Here is a 24,819-nt window from a genome sequence, read left to right on the forward strand (position 1 = left end):
TAGGCAGGTTTCGGGTAGTGTGTGGGTGCTGGGGATTCCCAAGCAGGCTTCGGCCTGGCCGCGGACCGGCAGCACCATAAACGTGGACGCACCGGCAGGGATCCTCGCTGCGCCGCATAGCAAGCCTCGGCGCCGGCTATGGCGGCTGCACTCCAAGGAAAGAAACGAATAGCCGACCGGAAATGACGTCGGGCTACTTCCGGTCCGCGGCCATCTTGGAAGGCGGGAAATTCAAAACGCCCGCATTTAAAGGGACACGCACAGGTATGTAATTAGAGCTGATAACTCTAACTTAGATTATTTTTGTGGATTGCATATTGCATTGCCTGTTACCTGTCGCGGTATGGAACTTCCTCGTCCTGATGGAACTCCAGATATGTCCCAGGGTCACGTGAGTCTCACCCTTGGGGTAAGGGTTATGACTCCTTATGTATGCACACCATACTTTACCTACCTTCTGTTTTCTCTAGGATAAAGATTCCTCTCAGAGACAAACTGATAAAAAGAAGGTTAAAAAATGTGCGACTTGTGCAAAAAAATTGCCAGAGTCACATAGGAAACAATTGTCAGGATTGTATTGCAAAAATACTAAAGGAGGAACAACCAACGTTCATGTCTGAACTTAGGGCTATGATTCGTGAACAAGTGGGTCAGTCAGTAGCCTCCCTCGCCCCTCCTCAAGAAACTCCCTCCCACTCCCGGGCAAAAAGACCACGGATGGAAGTGGATCAGAAATATTGTCCTCCCTCTCAGGGGTCTGACTCGGAGCAGGAGTGTTATTACCTATCGGAGGGTGAGTTAGAAGGAGAGGAACTCTTGCCTTTAACTTCTTCCACTCCAGAGAAAAAAATGTTCTTCTCTTCAGAGATGTCTGATACCTTAATTCAAGCAATACGGGAAACAATGGATATTCCCGAAGTAGACCAACCACATACCATCCAGGATGAGATGTTTGGAGGTCTAACGGAAAAGAAAACAAAGGTTTTTCCGGTAAACGAAAATCTCAAAAGAAAGGTGACAACTGAATGGGAAGATTCAGAAAAAAGGCTCTTCATTTCAAGAGATTTTAAAAACAGACTTCTCTTTGATCCAGAAGACACTAAACCTTGGGATGAGATCCCAAAATTAGATGTCCCAGTAGCCAGGGTTGCTAAAAAAAACGAAATCCCATTTGAAGATTCCTCACAGTTGAAGGACGCCATGGACCGAAAGGCAGACGGGCTACTGAAAAGAGCGTGTGAATCTTCCTCTGCCTTGATCTCGACTAATATCGCGGCCACATCAGTAGCAAGAGCAATGTTTATATGGTTAAACCAGCTGGAGACCCATTTGATGATGAAGACCTCACGACAAGATCTATTAGAATCTCTACCCTTACTAAAAATGGCAACCGGATTCTTGGTAGACGCTTCAGTGGAATCTATTAGATTTGCTGCCAGGAATGGGGCTCTCTCGAATGCTACTAGAAGAGCATTATGGCTCAAAATGTGGCCAGGAGATACGAAGTCCAAGAACAAATTGTGTTCTATCCCGTTTACAGGGTCTCTGATGTTCGGTCCTCTCCTCGATAACATGCTGGAGAATGCAGCCGATAGGAAAAAGGGGTTTCCTGAAGAGAAACCAAAAAAACCCCCTCAGTTTGGGAGGTTTCGCCAACAGAGGGATCCTACCTTACAGAACTACAGCGGGAAAGGGAAGTCCGGTCGCTGGAGTTACTCCAAAGGAAAAAGGTGTCGAGGATATCTCCTTAACCCAAACAATTCATTCCAGCCCTCAAAGCAATGACGCCAAGAGCATAGGAGGAAGACTCCTACAATTTTATCCCAAATGGTCGAGAATAACCCAGAACCACTGGGTTCTAAAGATCATAGAAGAAGGGTACAAAATAGAGTTTTCCTCCATTCCTCCAGAGAAATTCCTAATAACCCAGTACCAAGCAAAAGACCTTCATCAGATCCTTATCCGGGACGTCCAGAAACGACTCAAATTGAGAGGCATTTCTCCAGTTCCCCACAACGAAATATGCAAAGGCCACTATTCAAAAAATTTTCTTAGTCAAAAAAACCAAACGGTTCCTACAGGACAATAATCAACCTGAAGGTCCTAAACAAATGGGTGAAATATCGAAAATTCAAGATGGAGTCTCTATCAGATCGACTATTCCTCTAATAAGGGAAGAGGCATCAATGTGTACGATCGATTTAAAGGATGTGTATTATCACGTTCCTATCCACCCCGCGTACCAGAGATTCCTCAGATTCGCAATTCAGGACGGTCCTTCAATTCTCCACTTCAAATTTGTCTGCCTCCCTTTTGGCATTTCCTCCGCCCCCAGAATTTTTACAAAAATTATGGCAGAGATCATGGCATTCGTAAGAAGTTAGGGCATAGTAATTATCCCATATCTAGACGACTTCTTGTTGACGGCCGATACTCCTATCTTAGACAGTCATCGGTTACTAGTTCTTTCCCTACTACAGGAATTGGGATGGATAATCAACTTTCAGAAGTCGAGTCTTCCTCCCCAAAAACAGAAGGTCTTCTTAGGAGTACTGCTAGACTCCTCCCTTCAACATTCCTTCCTCCCAAGAGAGAAACAAATACTCCTACTGGCAGAAGTAAGGACATTTTGGGGGAAAGACGCCTGTTCCATAAGGGAATGTATGCGGATGTTGGGAATGATGACGTCTTGCATCCGATCTATTCCATGGAGCCAATTTCACTCCAGACCCTTACAGAATCTGATCTTGTCCCAGTGGGATGGAAAACAGAACTCCCTGAATTCAAGAATTCAAATTTCCGAGACTGTGAAATCATCCCTCCTGTGGTGGCTCTGCACAAACAACATAGACAAGGGAGTCCCCTGGAGAACTTCTCCTTATGTAGTGATTACCACAGATGCCAGCAAACACGGCTGGGGGTCGGTAATCCAAGACCAGCACTTTCAGGGCACATGGCCTGTTCAAATGAAGATGATGTCCTCAAACTTCAGAGAACTAAAAGCCGTATGGGAGACACTTATAAGAGCTTCACCCATCATTAAAGGGAAGCATATAAGAATTTTATCGGACAACACGACAGCGGTGTCCTTTCTTCGCCATCAATGGGGAACAAGACACACTCTTCTTCAGGCCCTCTCTACACAAATTTTCAGTTGGGCAGAAGAAAATGTCCTATCAGTCTCTGCAGTCCACTTAAAAGGCTCAGAGAACCGATCAGCAGATTTCCTGAGTCGGGAAAAAGTAGACCCTGGAGAATGGTACCTAAACAGGGAAGTCTTTCTGTCCTTAACCCGAAGGTGGGGTTATCCACAAATAGACCTGTTTGCCATGAGGAAAAACTCCCAAGTAGAGACATTCTTCTCCCTAAATCTCAGAGACAACCCATTGGGAGTAGATGCATTGTCCCAACCCTGGGGCATGGATCTGGCCTATGCCTTTCCTCCGTTTCCTCTAATACCAATGGTATTAAGAAAAATCCAGGAAGATTTGACAAAGCTCATCATCATTATTCTTCCCTATTGGCCAAAAAGAAGTAAAATACCTAGCATTGGAAGACCGGGAGAATCTTCTCTCCCAGGGTCCCTTATTCTTTCAGGGAATAGAAACTCTGAAATTGTCAGCCTGGATCCTGAAAGGCAGATCTTGAGGAACCACGGTCTGTCAGACGAGCTAATTTCAACTATCTTATCAAGTCATAAAGAAGTTACCTCCAAAAATCTATCAAAAAATTTGGAAGAAATTCTGTTCCTGGTATGGAGACCCAGGACCAGACCCCTTTTCTCCCAACATCGCGAAAATCCTAGATTTTTTACAATCGGGATTCAAAAAAGGGCTTAGTCCTAGTACCTTTTTTAAAAGTACAGATTTCAGCCTTAGGAAATTTTTTTAATACTCCCCTGGCTGAACATCGGTGGATCAGAAGATTCACTCAAGCGGTCTCTAAACTGAAACCTTCCCTAAAGAAATCCGTTCCTACCTGGGATTTGAATGTTGTGTTAACGACTCTTTGTGAGCCCCCCTTTGAGCCGCTCGACACAATTAGTATGCACTTTTTAACTCTAAAAGCTGCATTCTTGGTCGCTATTACTTCAGCAGGAAGGATTGGAGAAATCCAATCTCTGTCTGTCATAGAACCCTACCTAAAAGTACAAGAAAATAAGATCATTCTAAAGCTGGATCCTTCCTTTATTCCAAAGGTATCTACTGCTTTCCATAGAGAACAAGAAATAATTCTACCTTCCTTTTATCCAGATCCAAAAAACCAACAAGAAGAAAAATTCCATTGCCTGGATTTCAGGCGAACAATTCTTCAGTATCTGGATAGAACCTCCTCCTGGAGACCAGATAAAAATCAATTTGTCCTGTTTGGGGGAAAGAATAGAGGAAAGAAAGCCTCAAAAGGCTCTCTAGCGAGATGGGTAAAAACTACCATACAAGAAGCCTACAAGTCCCAAGGACTATGTGCCCCACAAGGCATCAGAGCCCATTCAACGAGGGCAGTTTCGGCATCCTGGGCAGAAAGAAGAGAAGCCTCTATGGACCAAATCTGCAGAGCTGCCACTTGGTCAAACCATCATAAGTTTTGCAAACACTATAGGCTCGATGTTCTGTCCGATACGGATTTAAGTTTTGGACGGAAAGTCCTTCAATCCGTAGTCCCGCCCTGAGCATTATAATCTGGTATTGCTCCTGTAGTGCTGTCATGAGGGATGTACTGGAAAGTAGGAATTAGACCTACCGGTAATTGTATTTCCAGGAATCCATCATGACAGCACCCTTACATTCCCTCCCTTATTGAATTCTGATTTGTGCAATTAACATGTCAGTTATTATCCCTAGAAATAAAATAGGGTTGCATCCATCCTGGTATAGTAATTGAAAAACACTGGCAAGTGGGTGGTGGGAGGGGCCTTTTAACCTCTCTGTCTTCCTGTCCCTACAGAGGTCAATGGGGCAACCTCCTGTAGTGCTGTCATGATGGATTCCTGGAAATACAATTACCGGTAGGTCTAATTCCTATTTTCTGTCATAAATCTTGAAGGGGGCAGCAACTGTCCGTTGATCTCCCTGACTTCAGTGGGATCGTTTGGACACACTAAGGAGTCTTAAAAAAATAAAACCATGTCCAGTGGAGGCTTAAAGCCACTCGGGCATCGAGATTTTGTTTTTCATGTTTCTAAAGTGTATTGCACTTGGCTTCAACGCCATCCACTACACCTTCTGGATCTAAGCGTAGAAAATTTTAACTCTACAGACCGTTAACTTCAATATGAAAAATGCCACCAAAGAACTTTCCTTAATTGTCAGGAAGTCCCCAATGTCCAAGAGGAATTCTGCATTAGACACTGTTCACACTGAGTACTTTGCAGGCAGAAAAATCTGCCTCAAAATTCCTGAAGCGTTTTTCTGCTGAGGAGTCTCTGCAGCTCATAAGGGGGAGTTCAGTTTTTTTAATGCGGCTTCCGTGGCAAAAAACTCTGTGAACTCCCCCTTATGAGCTGCAGAGACTCATTAAAACTCTTGCCCGATTGCAAACTGATAAAATGTGTCATACTGCTGCTCGAGCTGCTGAAACTCCTCAGCAAGCTCAAGCCCAGCCTGCTCAGCATCAGATCAGACAGGTGGCTCACAGAAGCGCAGACACTCCTGCCCAGGCCAGAAAGCAAGCTGATGGAGCACATCATGTTATTCAGCGTGCTAATGAGTGGGCTGTCATGCATGATGCTGCTTTCCATTATGATCCAACCATAGCCTGGAGGCAAGTCACAGATACCAGACTTGCCAACTCCTCTGGGGCCACTCAAGTCATTGCTTAAAGGCACCAGCCTTGAATAAAAAGATGTTCTTAGCAAAATAAAGTTATAACAACTGCTTTCACGAGCATCTGAACTCAGTGGTTTCATGCCCACATTTAAAGGTAATGTGTCGCTAGAAAATGTTTTTTTTTTTTTTTTTTTAGTTAGTGTATAAATGATTAAACATTCTTCTCATTTTTTTCACGATTCTAATTTATAACATTTCCCAGTGCTGGTCACTAGATGGAGCAATTCTCAAAATTGCACAATTGGCATGTGGTAAAGCAACCACATTGCTTTATGCTGCAAACTTTGAGAATACACACTCGCTCTAGTGAGCTAATGCCAGCAGAAAGGAGGGGATTGAACGGTCAAACCTCCTACACGGTGTCACCATTTTTTGAGCTAACACACCGTGTAGTAGGTTTACATATAGTAGTAATCACACACTAAAACACGTACATACACAAACCTAACTTACCTGCTCCTGCCGCCGCCGCTCCCTCCGGTACGTCCGCTTCGTCTGCTCCCTCCGCTCCTCGTGCTTGCTTCAGAACACAGTCCGGAAGCCGCGACCGGAAGTAGTAATCTTACTGTCCGGCCGCGGCTTCCGGTCCACAAGAAAATGGCGCCGGACGTCGCTCGGTCGAAGACCTTCAATTTGGACTGTGTGGGAGCGGCGCATGCGCCGTTCCCACACAGACGGCGTACAGCATAGTGGATGGAACGGGCCCCGTTCGCATTCACTATGGGGCTGTATGTGCCGTATTCATGTCTGTATGTGTCGTTAATCGACACATACAGAGATGGAAAAAAAAATGGCAGCCCCCATAGGGAAGAAAAAGTAAAAAAATAAAAAAAAGTAAAACACAAACACACAAATAAAACATTTTTTAATAAAATACTAAAAGCGAATTGATATAAAAATTTTTTTTTCGCGACACTCGTCTTTTAATACACAAGGGTGGATATCCCATCTCATTGGATCTCATTTGCCAGCAGATCTTCATGGTTGATGATCAGGTACAGCTAATGCCACCATGGATATTTTCCAGCTACCAAGCCGAAACAATACTTAAACTTCAGGAGATGCTAAATCAGCATAATCCCTCTAATGTCAATCTGTTTAGGGGCCCTCTTTCACGGCCGAACTTGGGTCGTGTAAACGAGCGCCGATCAACAAAACGGCTTGTTGATCGGCGCTTGTTTGCTCCTTTCACAAGCAGCTATGTATGGGGCCAATCGCTCGTCCACATTCATTTCTATCCTGTCGGCAGCACGTCTCCCTGTTTACACAGAGATGCGCTGCCATCAACGATGATATTTTCGACTGCATAAACAATACAATCTGCCAATGAATGGTGTAAACCGGGCAACCGTGATCGGGGACGAGCTTTCTGTGAGCGCTCGTGTGCCTGATAATTGGCCTGTGTAGGAGACCCTTTAGCCCCTTCCCGCTTTGGCCACTTTTGACATTCCTGACAGCCTAATTTTTCAAATCTGACATGTTTCACTTTATGTGGATAACTTCGGAATGCTTTTACCTATCCAAGCGATTATGAGATTGTTTTTTCGTGACGCATTGGATTTTATGTTACTGGCAAAATTTGCTCGGTATATTTAGTATTTAATTGTGAAAAACACAAATTTTGTGAGAAATTGCAAAAACTAGCATTTTTCAAAATTTTAATGAATATGCTTGTAAGACAGGCAGGTATACCACACACAATTGTTGATGATTAACATCCCCCATATGTCTACTTTAGATTGGCATCGTTTTTTGAACATACTTTTTATTTTTCTAGGACATTACAAGGCTTAGAACTTTTAGCAGCGATTTTTCAAATTTTCAAGAAAATTTCAAAAGGCTATTTTTTCAGGGACCAGTTCAGGTGTGAAGTGACTTTGTCACCCCATTTTAAAAACTTCACCCCTCAACGTATTCAAAACAGCATTTAGAAAGTTTATTAACCTTTTAGACGTTTCACAGGAATTAAACCAAAGTAGAGGTGAAATTTACAAATGTAATTATTATTTTTTTTTAACAGAGAAACGCAACTCAATATTTATTGCCCAGGTTCTGCAGTTTTAGGAAATATCCCACATGTAGCCCTAGCATGCTACTGGACTGAAGCACAGGCCTCAGAAGCAAAGGAGCACCTAGTGGATTTTAGGCCTCTTTTTTTATTTTTTTTATTAGAATATATTTTATGTACCATGTCAGGGTTGAAGGGCTCTTGCGGTGCCAAAACCAGTGGAAATTCCCCAAAAGTGACCCCATTTGGGAAACTAAACCCCTCAAAGAAATGATCTAGGGGTATAGTGAGCATTTTGACCCCACAGGTTTATTTCAGAAATTATTGGAAGAAGGGCGTGAAATGGAAAATCTACATTCTTTCAAAGATGTAGGTTTAGCTCCTTTTTTTTTTTCTCATTTCCACAAGGACTAAAGGAGAAAATACGCCACAACATTTGTGAAGCAATTTCTCCCAAGTAAAACAATACCCCACATGTGGTAAACGGCTGTTTGGACACACGGCAGGGCTTAGAATGGAAAGAGCGCCATTTGGCTTTTGGAGCTCAAATTTAGCAGGAATGGTTTGCAGAGGCCATGTCACATTTGCAAAGCCCCTGAGGGGACAAAACAGTGGAAACTCCTCACAAGTGGCCCCATTTTAGAAACTACACCCCTTGAGGAAATTATCTAGGGGTATAGTGAGCATTTTGACCTCACAGGTGTTTCATTGATTTTATTAGAAGTGGGCAGTGAAAATAAAAATATTTTTCTTCAATAAGACATAGTTTTAGCTCAAGAAACCCATCATTTGTAAAGCAATTTCTCCCGAGTACGGCAATACCCAATATGTGGTCATAAACTGCTGTTTGGGCACATGGCAAGGAACAGAAGAGAAGGAGCGCCATTTGGCTTTTTGGAGAACAGCTTTTGCTGGATTGGTTTCTTGACACCATGTCGCTTTTGCAAAGCCCCTAAGGTACCAGTACAGTGGAAGCTACCAAAAGGGACTCCATTTGGGATACTACACACCTTTTAAGGTATTTACCTAGGGGTGTAGTGAGCATGTTAACCCCGCAGGTGTTTTGCAGAAATTAGTGGATTTTTAGTAGCATTTTTTCCTATAGATATGCAAATATGTAGTGCCCAGCTTGTGCCACTTTAACAAGACGGCTTTCTAATTCTTATGCTCTGTTTCCCGGTTTTAGAATCACCCTTCATGGGGCCCTAATCTTTTGCCTGGACATTCGACCAGGCTCAGGAATGAAAGAGTACCATGCAAAATTGAGGCCTAATTTGATGATTTACAAAGTATTGGTTCACAATTGCAGAGGCTCTGATGTGAAATAATTAAAGAAACCCCTAAGAAGTGACCCCATTTTGGCAACACCACCCCTCAACGCATTTATTAAGGGGTGTAGTGAGCATTTTCACCCCACTGGTCTTTTCCATAAATGATTGCGCTGCGGATGGTGCAAAGTAAAAATGTAAAAAAAATTTTTTGCCCAAAATATGCCAATTCTTTGGCAAATCTCATGCCACTGGAGACACACACTCCAAAAATTAAGTGTTCTCCCTGGTATGGCGATGCCATATATGTGGAAGTAAACTGCTGTTTGGGCACACTGTAGGGTTCAGAGTGGAGGGAGCACCATTTTGCTTTTGAAGCGTAGATTTTGCTTGCTAGTAGTTTTTGTTTGAGTATTACTGGTATTTCAGTCTATAATGTGGGGGTACATGTAAGCTGGGCAGAGTGTCGGGGGCATAATCCGGTGGTATAATAATGGGGTAAAAAACCCATAAAATAATCCATAGATGTGTGTTACGCTGTGAAGCAATCCTTTCTTCACAGGCCAGTGTCGCGCTGATAAATGGTGTCCTTTCTTATCCCTCTTTGGTCCACAATCCGCACCTTTACAGTTTGGGGAATTTTGCTGGGAAGTGTTGTCCTGGTATAATACGGGCACCCTCGCTTCCAGCGGATATGTTCGGGCCCTAACGATCCTCGTTCCCTAATTTTAGGGCCTCGATAAATCTCCTCTTCAAACAGACTTATTAACTGAGGCTTATTGGAGCCTTAACTAATTTTATTTTTTCATAGACTTAGTGGTATGAGGGCTGTTTTTTTTGTGGGACTAGCTGTAGTTATTATTGGTACCATTTTGGGGTACATGCGACTTTTTAATCACTTTTTATCCTATTTTTTTTGTGGAGACAAGGTGACCAAAAAACAGCAATTCTGTTGGTATCAGTACAATTCCGACGATACCTAATTTTTAGCACTTTTTTTATGTTTTACAACTTTTTGCACAATAAAATTACTTTTGTAATGTCGGGATGTTTTTTTTTTCTGTTGCCATGTTGTGAGAACCATAACGTTTTAATTTTTTTGTCGACGGAGCTCTATGAGGGCTTGTGTTTTTTTTTTTGCAAGATGAGCTATAGTTTTTGTAGTTACCACTTTTGGATACATGCGACTCTGTTTTTTGGTCACTTTGCCCTAAAAAAAATGAATTCTGGCATTTGTTCTTTTTAAGTTGTGTTTTTTTTTTTTACACCGTTCACCGCGTGGAATAACATAATATTTTTATAGTTTAGGCCATTACGGTCGTGGCGATACCAAATATGTTTGTTTAGTTTTTTTTCAATAATACAGGACTTGATAAGGGAAAAAGGGCGATTGTGGTTTATTTTATTACTTGAGACTTTTATTATTTTTTACAAGTTTTTCACTTTTCACTAGAAAAATAAATGATTGTGCATGTTCACATTTGAACACTATTTTACACATACTGTATTTATTTTATTTATAATCTTCCTAAAATGTATTTAAAACTTTACAAATTTTGAAAATATATTACTTTCCTGATATAAAGGGGTTTTCCAGCCACTAAAAATTGATGGCCTATAGGCCATCAGTAGCTGATGGGTCGGGGTCTGACTTTTGGGGTCCCCGCTGATCATCCGTTTTGAAGGGGCCTCAGCACTCGTACAAGCACTGCTTCCCCTTTATTTCTTCTTGCTCTCTGAATCGTCGACCTGCTTTAGCGGCGCTTCACAGGTATTTGCAGCCTTTTCTCAAATTCACTTCGAAACAGCTGATCGGCGGGGGTCCTGAAAGTTGGACCCCAACCCATCGGCTATTGATGGCCTGTCCTGAGGATAGGCCATACATTTTTAATTGATGGGAAAACCCCTTTTAAAGCCTGTATTACTGCCCAGCGTTACATTCACAAGGGTTACTATTGGAGACCATTAACAAACTTTTACATTTGTTTGAATTGTCCTTGGGAATGTTTTTTTTATTTTTGTGTACCGTTTAATCCTATTTAGGCTTTTCTGCCATTTTAGATCTCTGGATTTGTGCCTTGCTATACAATACTCAGGGAAAAACTCTCAACTTCGCCATATGCCTTAGGCCCCATGCACACGAACGTGTTTTTGCGGCCGCAATTCCCCCTAAAATCCACGGGAGAATTGCGGCCCCATTCTTTTCTATGGGGCCATGCACACGACCGTAGTTTTTACGGTCCGTGCATGGCCCGGGAACCCGCACCGCAGAAAGAACGGGCATGTCCTATTACGGACATCTTCTGCGGTCCGGGCTCATTGAAAACAATGACGGCGGCCATGTGCATGTCCCGCGATTTGCGGGCGGCCCGCGGCTGACAGTCCGCAGCCGGCCGACCCGAAAATCACAGCCGTGCACACGGCTACGGTCGTGTGCATGAGGCCTTAGATAAATAAGTGGATACTATTAGTTTGAGTGGTCTCCACAGAACCGATCATATGTTCCCTTGGGACACGAGCGCTGTCAGAGGAGTGTTGCGGAAAAACGACAGATTTTACCCTTTCAGGATATGTTTACACACGCTGGATGCGCTGCGAAAAGCATATCCCAGAACTCGCAGAGTAATCTGGCCGAAAGACCGTGCCAAATTGTGGTGCAGATTTTCGCCTGGAATCGTTGCAGCAGAAAAAAGTATTTTATATTTTAATTCTCTCACTGGTGTTGCCATAGCGACGCGTTCCTGCTCCGCACCTCTAGTCTCCAGGCTGCCCGGCCTCCTGTGATGACGCTGCAGCCCATGTGCAGTTGTCACAGGCTGTAGCGGTCACATGGGATGAACATCAACCCAGGAGGCCGGCAGCATGAAAAACAGCTGGGGGAACAGGGAGCCGTTGCTATGGCAACGTCAAGGGAGCTTGAACTTTTTTTTTTTAGATTAAATTCAAGCTGGAAAAAGTTGTGCAAAAGTTCAACAATCCTGCAGCAAACCTTCCAGAGGACAACAGAAGTCACGCAGAATCAGACCATATAAAACCTCTGTCTCAATATAAAATAGGAGGCATATGGAGGTACAGTAGGGCTCCATGCACCTCCTATGCGTGCCCGATTTCAGCTAGGTACAACACAAACCCATAATACTGACTTGTGCATGTGGCCCTAGAGCAAATGAGTTGTCTCGATTTTGCTTAAAAAAATGTCCTTGGGGTGGGAATGTACATGTCAAATTGGAACTTGGAAAAGTGAAACGCTTGGAATTTCCTATTTACACAATTTAGAATATAAACAATGATTTTAGGACTTGAAAATGTGTTTTCATTTATTTACTGGAGATGAGCAGTGGCTCGAAATGTTTCCAAGGGTCTCTTTTCATTATTCTAAGAAGCGTCCTCCGGAAGCGGCATGTTCTTCATTATGTCTATTGGATTTTTATTTAAAGAGAACCTTTCACTAGTCCATACATATGTTCTTCATCTTCTCTTCTGTCCCTTGGTGTCGGCGCTGTGCGCGCTCTCCTCTCTCCAGCGCTTCTCCGACAGTGATGACAAGACTGATCTCGCGAGAGCGATCACACAGCCCAAGCTGCTCTGACACTGTCCGTATCTGATTGGACAGTGTGAAAGCGCTAAGTGTCACGCCCCTCTGCCCTTTCCATGAAAAGAAATGCCCCGCTGACGGTAGTAGGGCTAATTTACATATCGGGCGCCAAATATAACGGCACCAATATCTCAAAAACGGGGGAGGCTAAACAGGTAGTGTAAAGTGCCCCAGGGTCTGTACAGTAGTGCCTGTAACATGGTGCACTCATCTGCATATGTATGGGCTAGTGACAGGTTCTCTTTAGAGGATCTGTCACTAGTGTATTCATTCCCGATCTAACTAATCTAATAGGCGCTATGATGCTGATAACTACAGTGTGATTTTTGTTTAAAAAACTTTTATTGTTTGCAAAGTTATGAGCTTTTTCTAAATATATTAATTTGGCTATACTTGCCAAATGGGAGGTGACTCTTTCTTTTCACTCTGAGCGGTGTAATGTTTTCTGTATGATGCTGTCCAATCAGCGTCAAACATTTTTTTTTTTTTTTTGTTTGTTGTTTTCCACTGCCCATCGTGATATCCACTTTAATCACGAGATCACGCTGTTTTGTCAATTCCGGCCTCAGGTCCTTCAGACGGTCTTCCCGGAGCAGCGGAAATTTTATTAAAGGCAGTTTGTCACTATTGTACATAGAAGGGATTGGATCTCTAGCAATCCCAATTGTACATGGCAGATAAGAAGCATGAGGTTAAGGCTGGCTTCATATCGGTCAAAATGCACTTTTTTGTGTTTGCAAAATTGCCGAACCACGGCAAAGTCCATTTTGACTGCGACGTGAAAACCCAGCCTTGTAGGATTTCTTAATTTTGCTTTTATACCATAGCCCGGCATGTGGCTCATCCATAGAAGAGACTCTAATTTTTTCATTCACATGTATCAAGTGGGAGAGTTCAGTTACTGCACCGGGTGGGTACAATGGACCCATATGTGAAGTACGACCTTTCCATCTGGCAATACATTGGCTCTAAAGTCCCACTTTAATGTAACAACCTTTAGGCTACATGCACACGTTAAGAATTTGGCGCAGAAAATCTGCATCAAAACTGCAGGTAAATGCAGGTTGTTTCGTCGGTAAAATTCGCACCTAGGTGTGGTTTTTACATTTTGATGCAGAAATAGGTGCGGATTTAGGCTATGTTCACACGGGGTATTTTGCAGAGTTTTTTGATGCGGAAACCGCGTCGCAAAACTCGGCAGAAACGGCCCGAGAACGCCTCCCATTGATTTCAATGGGAGGCGTCGGCGTCTTTTTCCCGCGAGCAGTAAAACTGCCTCGCGGGAAAAAGAAGCGACATGCCCTATCTTCGGGCGCTTCCGCCTCTGACCTCCCATTGACTTCAATGGGAGGCAGGAGAAAGCGTATATCTCGCTGTTTTATGCCCGCGGTGCTCAATGGCCGCGGGCGAAAAACGGCGCGATAATTGCCGCGAAAATCGGCGTGCAGGGAGAGGAATATCTGTCTCAAAGTTCCAAACGGAATTTTGAGCCAGATATTCCTCCCCCAAAATACTCCGTGTGAACATAGCCTTATGCTGTGGATTTTGGAGTTTTTTTTTTAAATAAATTTTTTTAACTAGTCAGATGAAAAAAATCTGCGACGTGTAGATGAAATGTCTTAATCTTTTTTACTTTACTGGTACTATATTACGCTGCGGATTTGCTGCACTTAAAACACATGTGGCAGATCCGCACGTAATACGCATCGTGTGCAGTTGTTGGCCATTTCAGATAACTAATTTTGATTTAACTTATTATTTCTCAGCTAATAGAAGAGGTCCTCTTCATGTTCGTCATCTCTTTGTAACCGTTCTCCACGCCAAAGTGCCCCTCTCGCTCTGGAGGACTCGTCTTATGCTTCATTACACAAACAGCCCATTGACATGAATGTGTAATACTTTTCCCCCTGTGGTAGCGCTGCAGGAAAACTGAACACTTAGGCCGGGTTCCCACAGGTAAGATACTCTGCGTAAAAATCATGCAGCGTATCCGACCTGGAACTGGAACTTAACCCCTCTTCTGCGCGTAGTCCGGCCTCCTACGATGATGCAGGCCGTGTGATGCTGCAGTCTGTGATTGGCTGCAGCAGTCGCATGGGATGAAATGTCATCCCAGTAGACGAATGCAGGAAGGAGGTGGGCATTCTGTTTTTTTTTTTTTTTACTTTTTTTTTTCGGCGTAACCGCTGCGATTACATCGCAAAAGTCGCAACACTTGGCTTGCTCTTGCTGGTATTGCATCCTCATTGATTTAATTGGGGAACACCCACAACAGAAAATCAACAAAAACGCAGTATAAATTGACATTCTGCGGAATTGCACTCTGCACCGCAGGTCAATTTATTAACTCTTACACTGCGGGTTTTTTCCACAGCGTGGGCATGAGATTTACTGATCTCATTCACTTTGCTTCTACTGTAATTGCTGCAGAATTTCTGCACAGCATACCATTGCGGACATTCCGCAGCGTTTACGCTACGTGGGAAACCGGCCTAACTGTCAGGTTTCCCCACAGATTACAGCTGATCACCGAGGGTTATCTGATTTGTCAAGGGAACATTCTAACAAGTTGGGACTGTCCAAAGCGGAGAACTTCTTTAATGTCGGACGCTTGCTTCTTCTTTTTTTTTTTTTTTTTAAAAACCACTATTGCTGCAATTTTTGGAATGTATAAACCCATTCTAATGCTTTTCAATATCTTCAAATACATCCCACTATATCCAGGCAAATATGGGATCGGTTTCCTTTGGACTGTGGAAGGGCAGGCTAACAATACATTAGTAAAGTTTTGTGATTCTTCCTGTGTTAATAGTTGACCATATACTGGTTCTCTCTACAGATGGATTTACAGCGGGTATAGATCAAGGAGGGGCTTCTCTTCACATCATTGACCACTTCTTTACCATTTAAGGTAATAACATTTTTGGGATATGTATTTTTAAGGTGCTTATTAAATTGTCTTGTGTTTTTAATGTATTTTTCGGTTTGGTGAGGTATGCTCCATCTCTGCTGTATGTAATGTTATGGCGTAAAGGTAGAATGGGAATGCAGTGTGGGTTGTCCACTACCGGACAACTGATGACCTATCCACCAGATAGGTCATCGGTATATGATCGGTGCGGGTCTGACACCCAAACCCAGCACCGATCAGCTGCTCCGGTGGCCTGCGGGCACCAGATGTTATGGCGCATTATGCAATTATTCGGAGCCGGAAGCAGATGGCTCCGTACATTGCCTAGTGGCCGTGCTGTCGAACTGCAGCGCTACTCCGATTTCAGGAGTAGATCTGCAGTATGGCAGCAAGGCCGCTATTCTGTGACCGGAGCGATCTGCTTCTGGCATGGACGTCCGGTGCCCGGAGACAGTCAGAGCGGCTTAATGGTGCGGGGGCCGGGTGTCTGACCCCCACAGATCATGTACTGATGACCTATCCGGTGGATAGGTCATCAGTTGTCTGGTAGTGGACAACTCTTTTAAATGTTCTATGCCGATAATCTTCAGCGAATCTACATAGTCTTGTCCCCTTGTATGGACCCGCACACGGCCGTAGCCATAATTACCCGCCGTGCGTCCATTATAAAATATACGAGTACGGCCCGTAAAATAAAAAAATAGGCCTTTCAATTTTTTGCAGATGCTTTCTTTGGCCCTGAGGCCTTCCTGTAAATATACGGGTAGGTGCCCGTGGGCAATAGAAGTGACTGGATCCGTACCTTGATCTGCAATTACGCATTCGTAATTGCGAATCAAAATTACGGTCGTGTGCATGGGGCCTTAATGTGACTCGTTTATCAAAAATGTCTACGGCTGTGTTTAAATCGGCGTTGCCCTTCCGTTGGAGGTTTACGCCGGGTTAATCCCTCAACGGAAAGGCAATTTGAAACCTTGGCTTCAGTTTCCCTCACCATTGATCTCAATGGTGACAGAAGCGTTGCTAAAGGTTTACATTTGTCTCCGTTGTGACAGTGTTCCGTAGTTTTAGACTGAGTTCCCTCAACTTCCGTTGAGGGGTTAAGCCAACGTAAACGCTCAACGGAAGGGAACGCTGATGTGAACAGGCCCTAACAGGAAAAAAAGGACTTTGTTTCCCATAGCAACCAATCAGTGCTGCTTTCATTATTACTTAGCAGTATAAGAAATGAAAGCTGCTCTGTGATTGGTTACATCAAGGGCAAGTTTTCTGTTCGACAGGTGTGATGAGGCCCATTACTTTGAAGATCTCAGTGCTTAGGCCTCGCTCACATCAGGGTCGGGGTTCCGTGCATGGGTTCTGTTAGACCTTTCCGTCAGGGGAATCTATCAACGGAAAGCCAAACGGAAACCATTGCTTCAGTTTTCATTACCATTGATTTCAATGGTAATGCTTTCATTGCAAACGGTTTCCGTTTGTCTCCGTTACGTAAGGTTTCTGTTTTTTTTGTTTTTTTTATATTATTTTTTATTTATTTATTTTATTTAGCGGAAACAATAGTGCAGTCCACTACGCCATTCGTTTCCGCTAAAAAAAATGGAAACTTTATGGTACGGAGACAAACGGGAAGCATTACCATAAATATCAATGATAATGCAAACGGAAGCTATAGTTTTTGTTTGGTTTTCTGTTCATGGGTTCCCCTGATGGAAAGGTCTAAAGGAACCCATGAACGGAACCCCAACTCTGATGTGAACGAGGCTTTACTCTGTTTATTTGCTTTCTGAGAGTTATCGTCTTTACACCAGGCACTGTACAAATTGTTGAAGAAAACATTGGCTTTCCCACTGCATTATAGGTGCTCCACTAAGCGGTTAGGGATGTCTGACATCAAACTTGATGACTGTTTCCATTGACAACCAGTAGCATTATGAATGCAGCTCTGGGCATAGTGAAGGCAATGGATAAACCGTGCAAAAGGTCATAGAGATAAGAGTATTATATGAGTATCATAGTGCATGGAATTCTTGTAAGACCGGAGGTGTGTGACTGCAAATTTTTTCACTGCCATCTGAGTGGTTTTCATTAGTTTACCTACTGTCCGCACAGCCAATCTTCACCCACAGCAGCACAGTGCAGACAGCGCACAAGCATGCATACATTCAATGTGTTTAACCTCTTCCCACTGCGGCCAGTTTTGACCTTCCTGACGAAGCCTCATTTTTCAAATCTGACATGTCTTATTTTATGTGGTAATAACTTTTTGGAATGCTTTTACCTATCCAAGCGATTCTGAGAATGTTTTCTCGTGACACATTGGACTTTATGTTACTGGCAAAATTTAGTCGATACATTCCATATTTAATTGTGAAAAACACAAAAATTCAGGGACATTCTTTTTTTTAAAATAAATATAGGTTTGTAAGACAGATCGTAGTTATACCACACAAAATAGTTGCTCATTAACATCCCCATATGTCTACTTTAGATTGCCATCGTTTTTTGAACATCCTTTTTTTTATTTTTCTAAGATGTTACAAGGCTTAGAACTTTAGCGGAAATTTCTTGCACGTTCAAGTAAATTTCAAAAGGCTATTTGTACAGGGACCAGTTCAGTTGTGAAGTGGCTTTGAGGGGCCCATAAATCACCCCATTTTAAAAGCGGCACCCCTCAAAGTATTCAAAATAGCATTTAGGCGTTTCACAAGAATTAAAGCAGAGGTGATATTTTTTATTTTTTTTGCAGAAATTAATTTTTTATATTTTTTTTTCTGTAACACCGAATATTTATTGCCCAGATTCTGCAGTTTTTAGAAATATCCCCCATGCGGCCCTAGTGTGATAATGGACTGAAGCACCAGCCTCAGAAGCAAAGGAGCACCTAGAGGATTTTGAGGCCTCCTTTTTATTAGATTATATTGTAGGCGCCATGTCTGGTTTGAAGAAGTCTTGTGATACAAAAACAAAGGAAACACCCTAAAACGACCCCAATAATCTTTTGCCTGGATGTTCGACATGTCTCAGGAGTGAGTACCCATGCGAAATTGAGGGCTAATTTGGCTACTTACAAAGTATTGGTTCACAATTTCTGGGCCCATGTGCCATTTCAGTGGCAAATATGTCATACCCAGCTGGTTCCACTGGAGACACACACCCCAAAAATGAATAGGGTTCTCCCTGGTTTGGCAATGCCATATATGGGGAAGTAAACTGCTGTTTGGGCACAGTGTAGGGCTCAGAAGGGAGGGAGCGCCATTTTGGCTTTTGGAGCGTAGATTTTACTTGGTCTTGTTGGGAGTTTAAGTGGTAAATGAGTTTATAATGTGGGGGCGTATGTAAGCTGGGCAGAGTAGACCAGGGCATAATCAGGTGGTATAAAAAATCAGGTTACATTTTTTTATCATCCATAGATGTGTGTTACGCTGTGAAGCAATGCTTTCTACGCAGGCCGGTGTCGCACTGATAAATGTCCTTTCTTATCCTCTTTTGGTCCACACTCGGCACTTTTGCGGTTTGGGAAATCCAGGAAATCTGCGGTTGTCCTGGTATAAATACGGGTGCTCTCGCTTCCAGCAGATATGATTTTGAGTTTTCCCTTTCCTGCTTCCCTAATTTTAGGGACTTGATAAATCGCCACTTGAAACAGAAAAAAAAGTTCCCCTTGGGCCTACACAACTGCATATTTTTTTTTTTTTTTTCTTTCTTGACATAGTTATTTATTTTTTATTTTTTTTGTTTAATACAGCTTTCACCATGCGTTCTAAATTACATGTTAACTTTATTCTGCGGATCAGTACGATTCCGGCGGTACAAAATGTATATAACGTTTTTTTTAAATTATGTTTTTTTAATAACTTTTTGCACAATAAAATTACTTTTGTTAAAAAGGAATGTGTTTTTTCTGTTGCCATGTTGAGAGCTATAACGTTCTAATTTTTTTGTCAACGGAGCTGTATGAGGGCTTGTTTTTTGCGAGGCAAGCTGTAGTTTTTCTAGGTACAATTTTTCGATAATATGCAACTATTTGATCACTTTTATTCCAATTTTTGGATGGCAAGGTCACCAAAAAACTGAAATTCTGGCATAGTTTTTTGGATTTTTTTTACAGGCGCTCTTTGCGCGGGATAAATAACATATTTTTAGAGTTCAGACGGTTACTGACGCAGTGATACCAAATATGTATGATTTCTTTTTTCAATAATAAAAGACTTGATAAGCGAAAAAGGGCCATTGTGTTTTATTTTATTTTTACACTTTTTATTTTCAGCTTTCCTAATTTTATTCCCCATGAAATAACCATTGTAGAGCATCTTTTCTTAGAAGTCTACATTGTACCGTTCCTCTGTTATTCCTCCTAAAAATTCATAAATTAATAACTGAATGTTACCAGTTAAGGATGTGTCCCTCCACACACCGGCAAAGTGAGACCATGTAGGGGCACCCAACTTTGACAAGGAAAAGGGTAACACCCAGTAGTCTATTTATTCATACATTTCTTGTAGGAACAACAGAGGAATGGCACAAAGATGAGTTCTAAGAAAATATGCGCTAGAATTGTTTCATGGGGAATATAAGCATGTACTAAAATAGACCTGTCAGGAAGGTGACAGATCATCTTCAATGATATCTATTAACAGTCTACAAAATCAGGAGACCGTGGGGGGAATATATTCAGCTTATTAACTTTGGTGGTAAATGTGCCAAATATATTAAGAGGTGCGCAACTGTTAAAATATATGGCACATTTTTGGCTGTCCATGTGACAGAAATTCAAATCCACGCCTTCTATAAGCCGTTCTAGATTTGTTCCATAATTTCTGCCAATTTCTGGTGTAAATTAGGATAAATCTGTGGTGCCGGTGGAGGCCCCGTCCCTTTCGGCTAAACCCTGCCTCCTTTTCGCTGCACTTTTTTTTGGTTTTATCTGTGCTCCACTATTAAGGCTGCATGCACACATACGTCGGCCGCTAATGACTGATCCGTGAAACACGGATGGCTTCTGTGTGCAGTCTGTTTCACGGACCAAATCATTGAAAAGGCAGAGACTGTTCAGTCAAAAACGGAAAGGAGTAGGACCTGTCCTATTTTTGAAGGAACGGCAGCACGGTTCTGTTAAAAGTGTGCATGGCGCCATTGAAATGAATGTGTCAGGGTGCTATCGGTTTAAAAAAAACATAAAACGGATAGCACCCTGAAGAAAAAAAAACTGAATTGGGCATGATGCCTAAGCTCTGCCTGCGTAACGGCTTAACAAAGCACTGATGGCAGACCTGAAGGCCTTAAATAGGCCTCTGGCTGCCATGGCAACTGATCGGGGGATCATGGGAGCCAAGGAATAAGATTAAAATGAATTTATTAACCCAGAAAGCATTAAAGGGAATGTGTTGCTAGCAAAAAAAACATTTTTTTTTTTTTTTTAGTTAAACACTTAGTGTGTAGGTGATTAAACATTGTTCTAATTTTTTTTATTTTTTTTCGAGTCAGGAAATATTATAAATTAGATTCTAATTTATAATATTTCCCAGTGCTGGTCACTAGATGGAGCAATTCCCAAAATTGCAGCATTGCATGTGGTAAAGCAACCACATTGCTTTATGCTGCAAAATTGGGAAAAAATCCCTCGCTCTAGTGAGCTCTCAGAATCCCCCCCTCCTTTATCCTGGCTAGTGCCGGGAGAAACGAGGGGATTGAACGGTCAAACCTCCTACACTGTGTGTCGCCATTTTTTGAGCTAACACACAGTGTAGAAGGTTTACATACACTAGTAAACACACTGAAACAGGAACATGCATAGAAATCACTTACCTGCTCCTGCCGCCTCCGGTCCGTCCGCTCCGTCTGCTGCCGCTGCTCCAAGTGCACAAGTCCGGAAGCCGCGACCGGAAGTAGTAATCTTACTGTACGGCCACGACTTCCGGTCTACAGGAAAGTGGCGCCGGACGGCGCTCAGTTCAACTTGGACTGTGTGGGAGCAGCATATGCGCCGTTCCCACACAGACGGCGTACACCATAGTGAATGGAACGGGCCCCGTTCGCATTCACTATGGGACTGTAGCTGCTGTATTCCATGTCTGTATGTGTCGTTAATCGACACAAACAGAAATGGAAAAAAAAATGGCATCCCCCATAGGGAAGAAAAAGTAAAAAAATAAAAAAAGGTAACACACATACAAAAGTTTTTTTATAAAACACTAACCTCAAACTGATATAAAAAAATTTTTTGGGGCGACACTATTCCTTTCAAAATAATTGAAGAAAATACATCTGACCTCTATAGTGATAGATATATTTAGCACTAGTAGTAGTCCCCAAAATTGTGTCCTTCCCCTGGTAATAATCCCGCCAATCATGCCAACGGTCTTGCCTCTATCATAAAAAACAAACAAAGTTAACTGTTTAAGGTCATGACCAGGTAGTAGATGTCAGCAGATTGGAATGTTGTTTTTTTTTCCTGGTGAAAATTTCAGAAACTCTTCTGTTCTTTCCAGTGACGGCGGCATACCCAACACCGGGTTTGCCTGATCTTACATTCTTCATGATACAGTGTTACTTCTTTTGGCTGTAAATAAAAGTCCAGACTTTGGGAGTGTTTTGCCGTGTTAAGTTTTATATGCAATACAGTTCAATTACTATCTGGTTTACCCGTAGTGTGGAATAACATGTATAATGTGTATGTGAAGACATTGTAGCACTTTGAAGTTGGCTCAAAGATCAGCTTTCATCTCCAAATACAGTCGCTCTCCTTACTAGTGGAAGTAATACAGTAATAAGCTTGTATGCAATAAGGGAATCCAACGTCTTCCTGTCGTCCTGCGATTCAGAGCAACAGAAACGACTTCTGTCTTAGTAGGAAACAAGCTGGAATAGGATGGCAAACGCCTCTTAATAAATTTGTTGCATCTTCAGCTGTCTACGCCGCTGAGTGAAGCAGCCGTAAATTATAGCGGAAATTCAACAAACTATAGCAAATGCGTTGGGCCGCATGCCTGAAAAAAACACCTGTTTAAAAATTGTCTGAATAAAGAAGATTTATTTTTATTTAAAGGGGTTGTCCAGGAATTTATTTTTTTCTAAAAAGTATCCCCCAGCCTTAATTTGCCTTCCCTATTACCCCCTATTAACCTCCTAACCAGCTTCTGTTTGATCGTCACTGCTGCTCTGTCTGTTTCATGTCCTGTAACCCACCATACCCATGATCCCCTGCTTCATCTGAGGAGACTGTTGCACCCCCCCCTTCCTCCAAAGCACCTCAGCTATTTGCATACTGCCACGCCCCTCTATGGTCACAGGGTCCTTCCCTGCTCTAAATTCCAGACAGCTCCCTCCCTGCACGCTGTCCTACACACTAATAATCATCATTATCCTTTGTGCCTCCATCTATCCCTGATCTAAGTACAGGCACCCATCTCCCTCCCCCACCCCTTTCACAGCCTGATAAATGTAAGTCTGCCCACTCCACCTATGTCAGACATCTTGGTACACACAATCCAGTCAGCACATTTTCCTCACCTGCTGCTGGATCTGTTCCAAGAGATTTTGTCTGGAATTCCGAGGCAGATTTTGATCTGCACGCCGTTTGCCGCGTTTTTGCCTGCGGCCATTGAGCGCCGCGGGCATAAGCGCAGCGAAAAACACTTTCTCTGCCTCCCATTGATGTCAGTGGGGTGTCAGAGACGTAAACGCCCGAAAATAGGGCATGCCACTTCTTATTCCCGCGAGCGGTAAAACTACTAAAAACGCCTCAGCCTCCCATTGAAACAAATAGGAGGCATTTTCGGCCGTTTTTTGGCACGTTTTCCGACGCGGTTTCCTCAGTATAGGCCATCAATATCTGATCTGTCAGGGTCCGGCACCCCCGTCGATCGGCTGTTTTGAAGGGGCCACAGTGCTCGTACGAGCGCTGCTTCCCCTCCATTTCCTTTACTTCTCACATTGTGAATCACGGACACACTTGTAGCGGTGGTTCACAGTATTGCAGCTTTCTCGCATTCAAGTGTATACTGTAATACTGTGAACCGCCGCTACAAGTGTGTCCGCAATTCAGTGTGAGGAGTAAAGGAAATGGAGGGGAAGCAGCGCTCGAACAAATATCGCGGCCCCTTCAAAACAGCCGATCTGCAGGGAGACGGGCCATCACCCATCAGATATTGATGGCTTATCCTGAGGATAGGCCATCAATTTTTGTGGACTGGAAAACCCCTTTGACGCCCCAAATAAGATTACTTTATGGAAAGTAGGCCCCAATGTATTAATTTAACGACCTATCAAAGATTTGAAAATCTGCCGTGTAAAATGTCTGCAGTATGCGGATGAGTTTTGTAAAGTCTCATCTACTTGCCTTGTACTCCGTGTGTTACATGGCAACTTTGGCCACAACACTGGTTGTCCAACCAAAGATCGCCATGTCCCATAGGCTACAGCGCAAGTAATGAAAGTCCAATGTGGTCGCGTTGCGACCTGCAAGTGACTGCGACACGACCGTTTGGATTTCTTGCAACTGTCATGTCGTGGCAACTTGCGCGTTGCGACACAACCACATTGACTTTTATTACATGCAATGTAGGCTACGGGACATAGAAATCTTTGCCTGGTCGACCTGTGTCGTACGTGGCCAAAGTCGCCGTGTAGCAGAGAGACAAATTTATTTATAGGGGAAATTTTTATTGAAAAAAGTTTTTTTTTTTTTTTTTTTTTTACATTACATTATTCTTCTCCCTCTCTGGGAGAATGCCAGAGAGGGAGAAGATGCAACTGGTGATCACTGTGACAGCGATCACCTGACCAGAGACCCCTCTGATACAGCTGTCTCTAGACAGCTGTATCATGGAGCTCCTTACCGTAGGCACGCCTGTGATTGCTGTGAAAGGCTGTCACAGCGTTCACATATCTGAGCGCCTTACCGTCGGCGCACAAGCGCTGCTGGGAGGAGCAACGTAATCGCTGTGACACAGCGATCACATGACCGGAGACCTCACGGAGTGGTCTCCGGGTGAAAGCTCCGTGATATCCGCTGTCTCCAGACTACTGTATCACAGAGCTCCTCACAGTCGGCGCTGCTGTTCGGAGCAATGTGATCGTTGTGACAGGTTGTCACAACGATCACATGACCGGAGACCACGCTGAGTGGTCTCCGGTTAAAGTTCCATGATACAGCTGTCTAGAGACAGCTGTATCACGGAGTTAAATGACGCCGGGGAGCGGCAAACATGCTA

General features: G+C 43.1%; 1 protein-coding gene across 3 annotated transcripts in view; it reads left to right on the forward strand.

The window, feature by feature from the left end:
• NCK1 (NCK adaptor protein 1) overlaps nucleotides 1-24,819 on the forward strand; it is a 108,321-nt gene that overhangs the window by 33,118 nt on the left and 50,384 nt on the right. For 2 of the 3 annotated variants that reach the window (XM_075861184.1, XM_075861183.1), the window contains exon 2: nucleotides 15,536-15,607. The exons of the other annotated variant lie outside the window; for it this stretch is intronic. The gene's annotated coding sequence lies outside the window, so the exon portion shown is untranslated. The remainder of the gene's footprint in view (nucleotides 1-15,535; nucleotides 15,608-24,819) is intronic. 3 annotated transcript variants of the gene reach the window in all.

The sequence above is a fragment of the Rhinoderma darwinii genome, chromosome 4, assembly GCF_050947455.1.
Source record: "Rhinoderma darwinii isolate aRhiDar2 chromosome 4, aRhiDar2.hap1, whole genome shotgun sequence".
Lineage (NCBI taxonomy): Eukaryota > Metazoa > Chordata > Amphibia > Anura > Rhinodermatidae > Rhinoderma > Rhinoderma darwinii.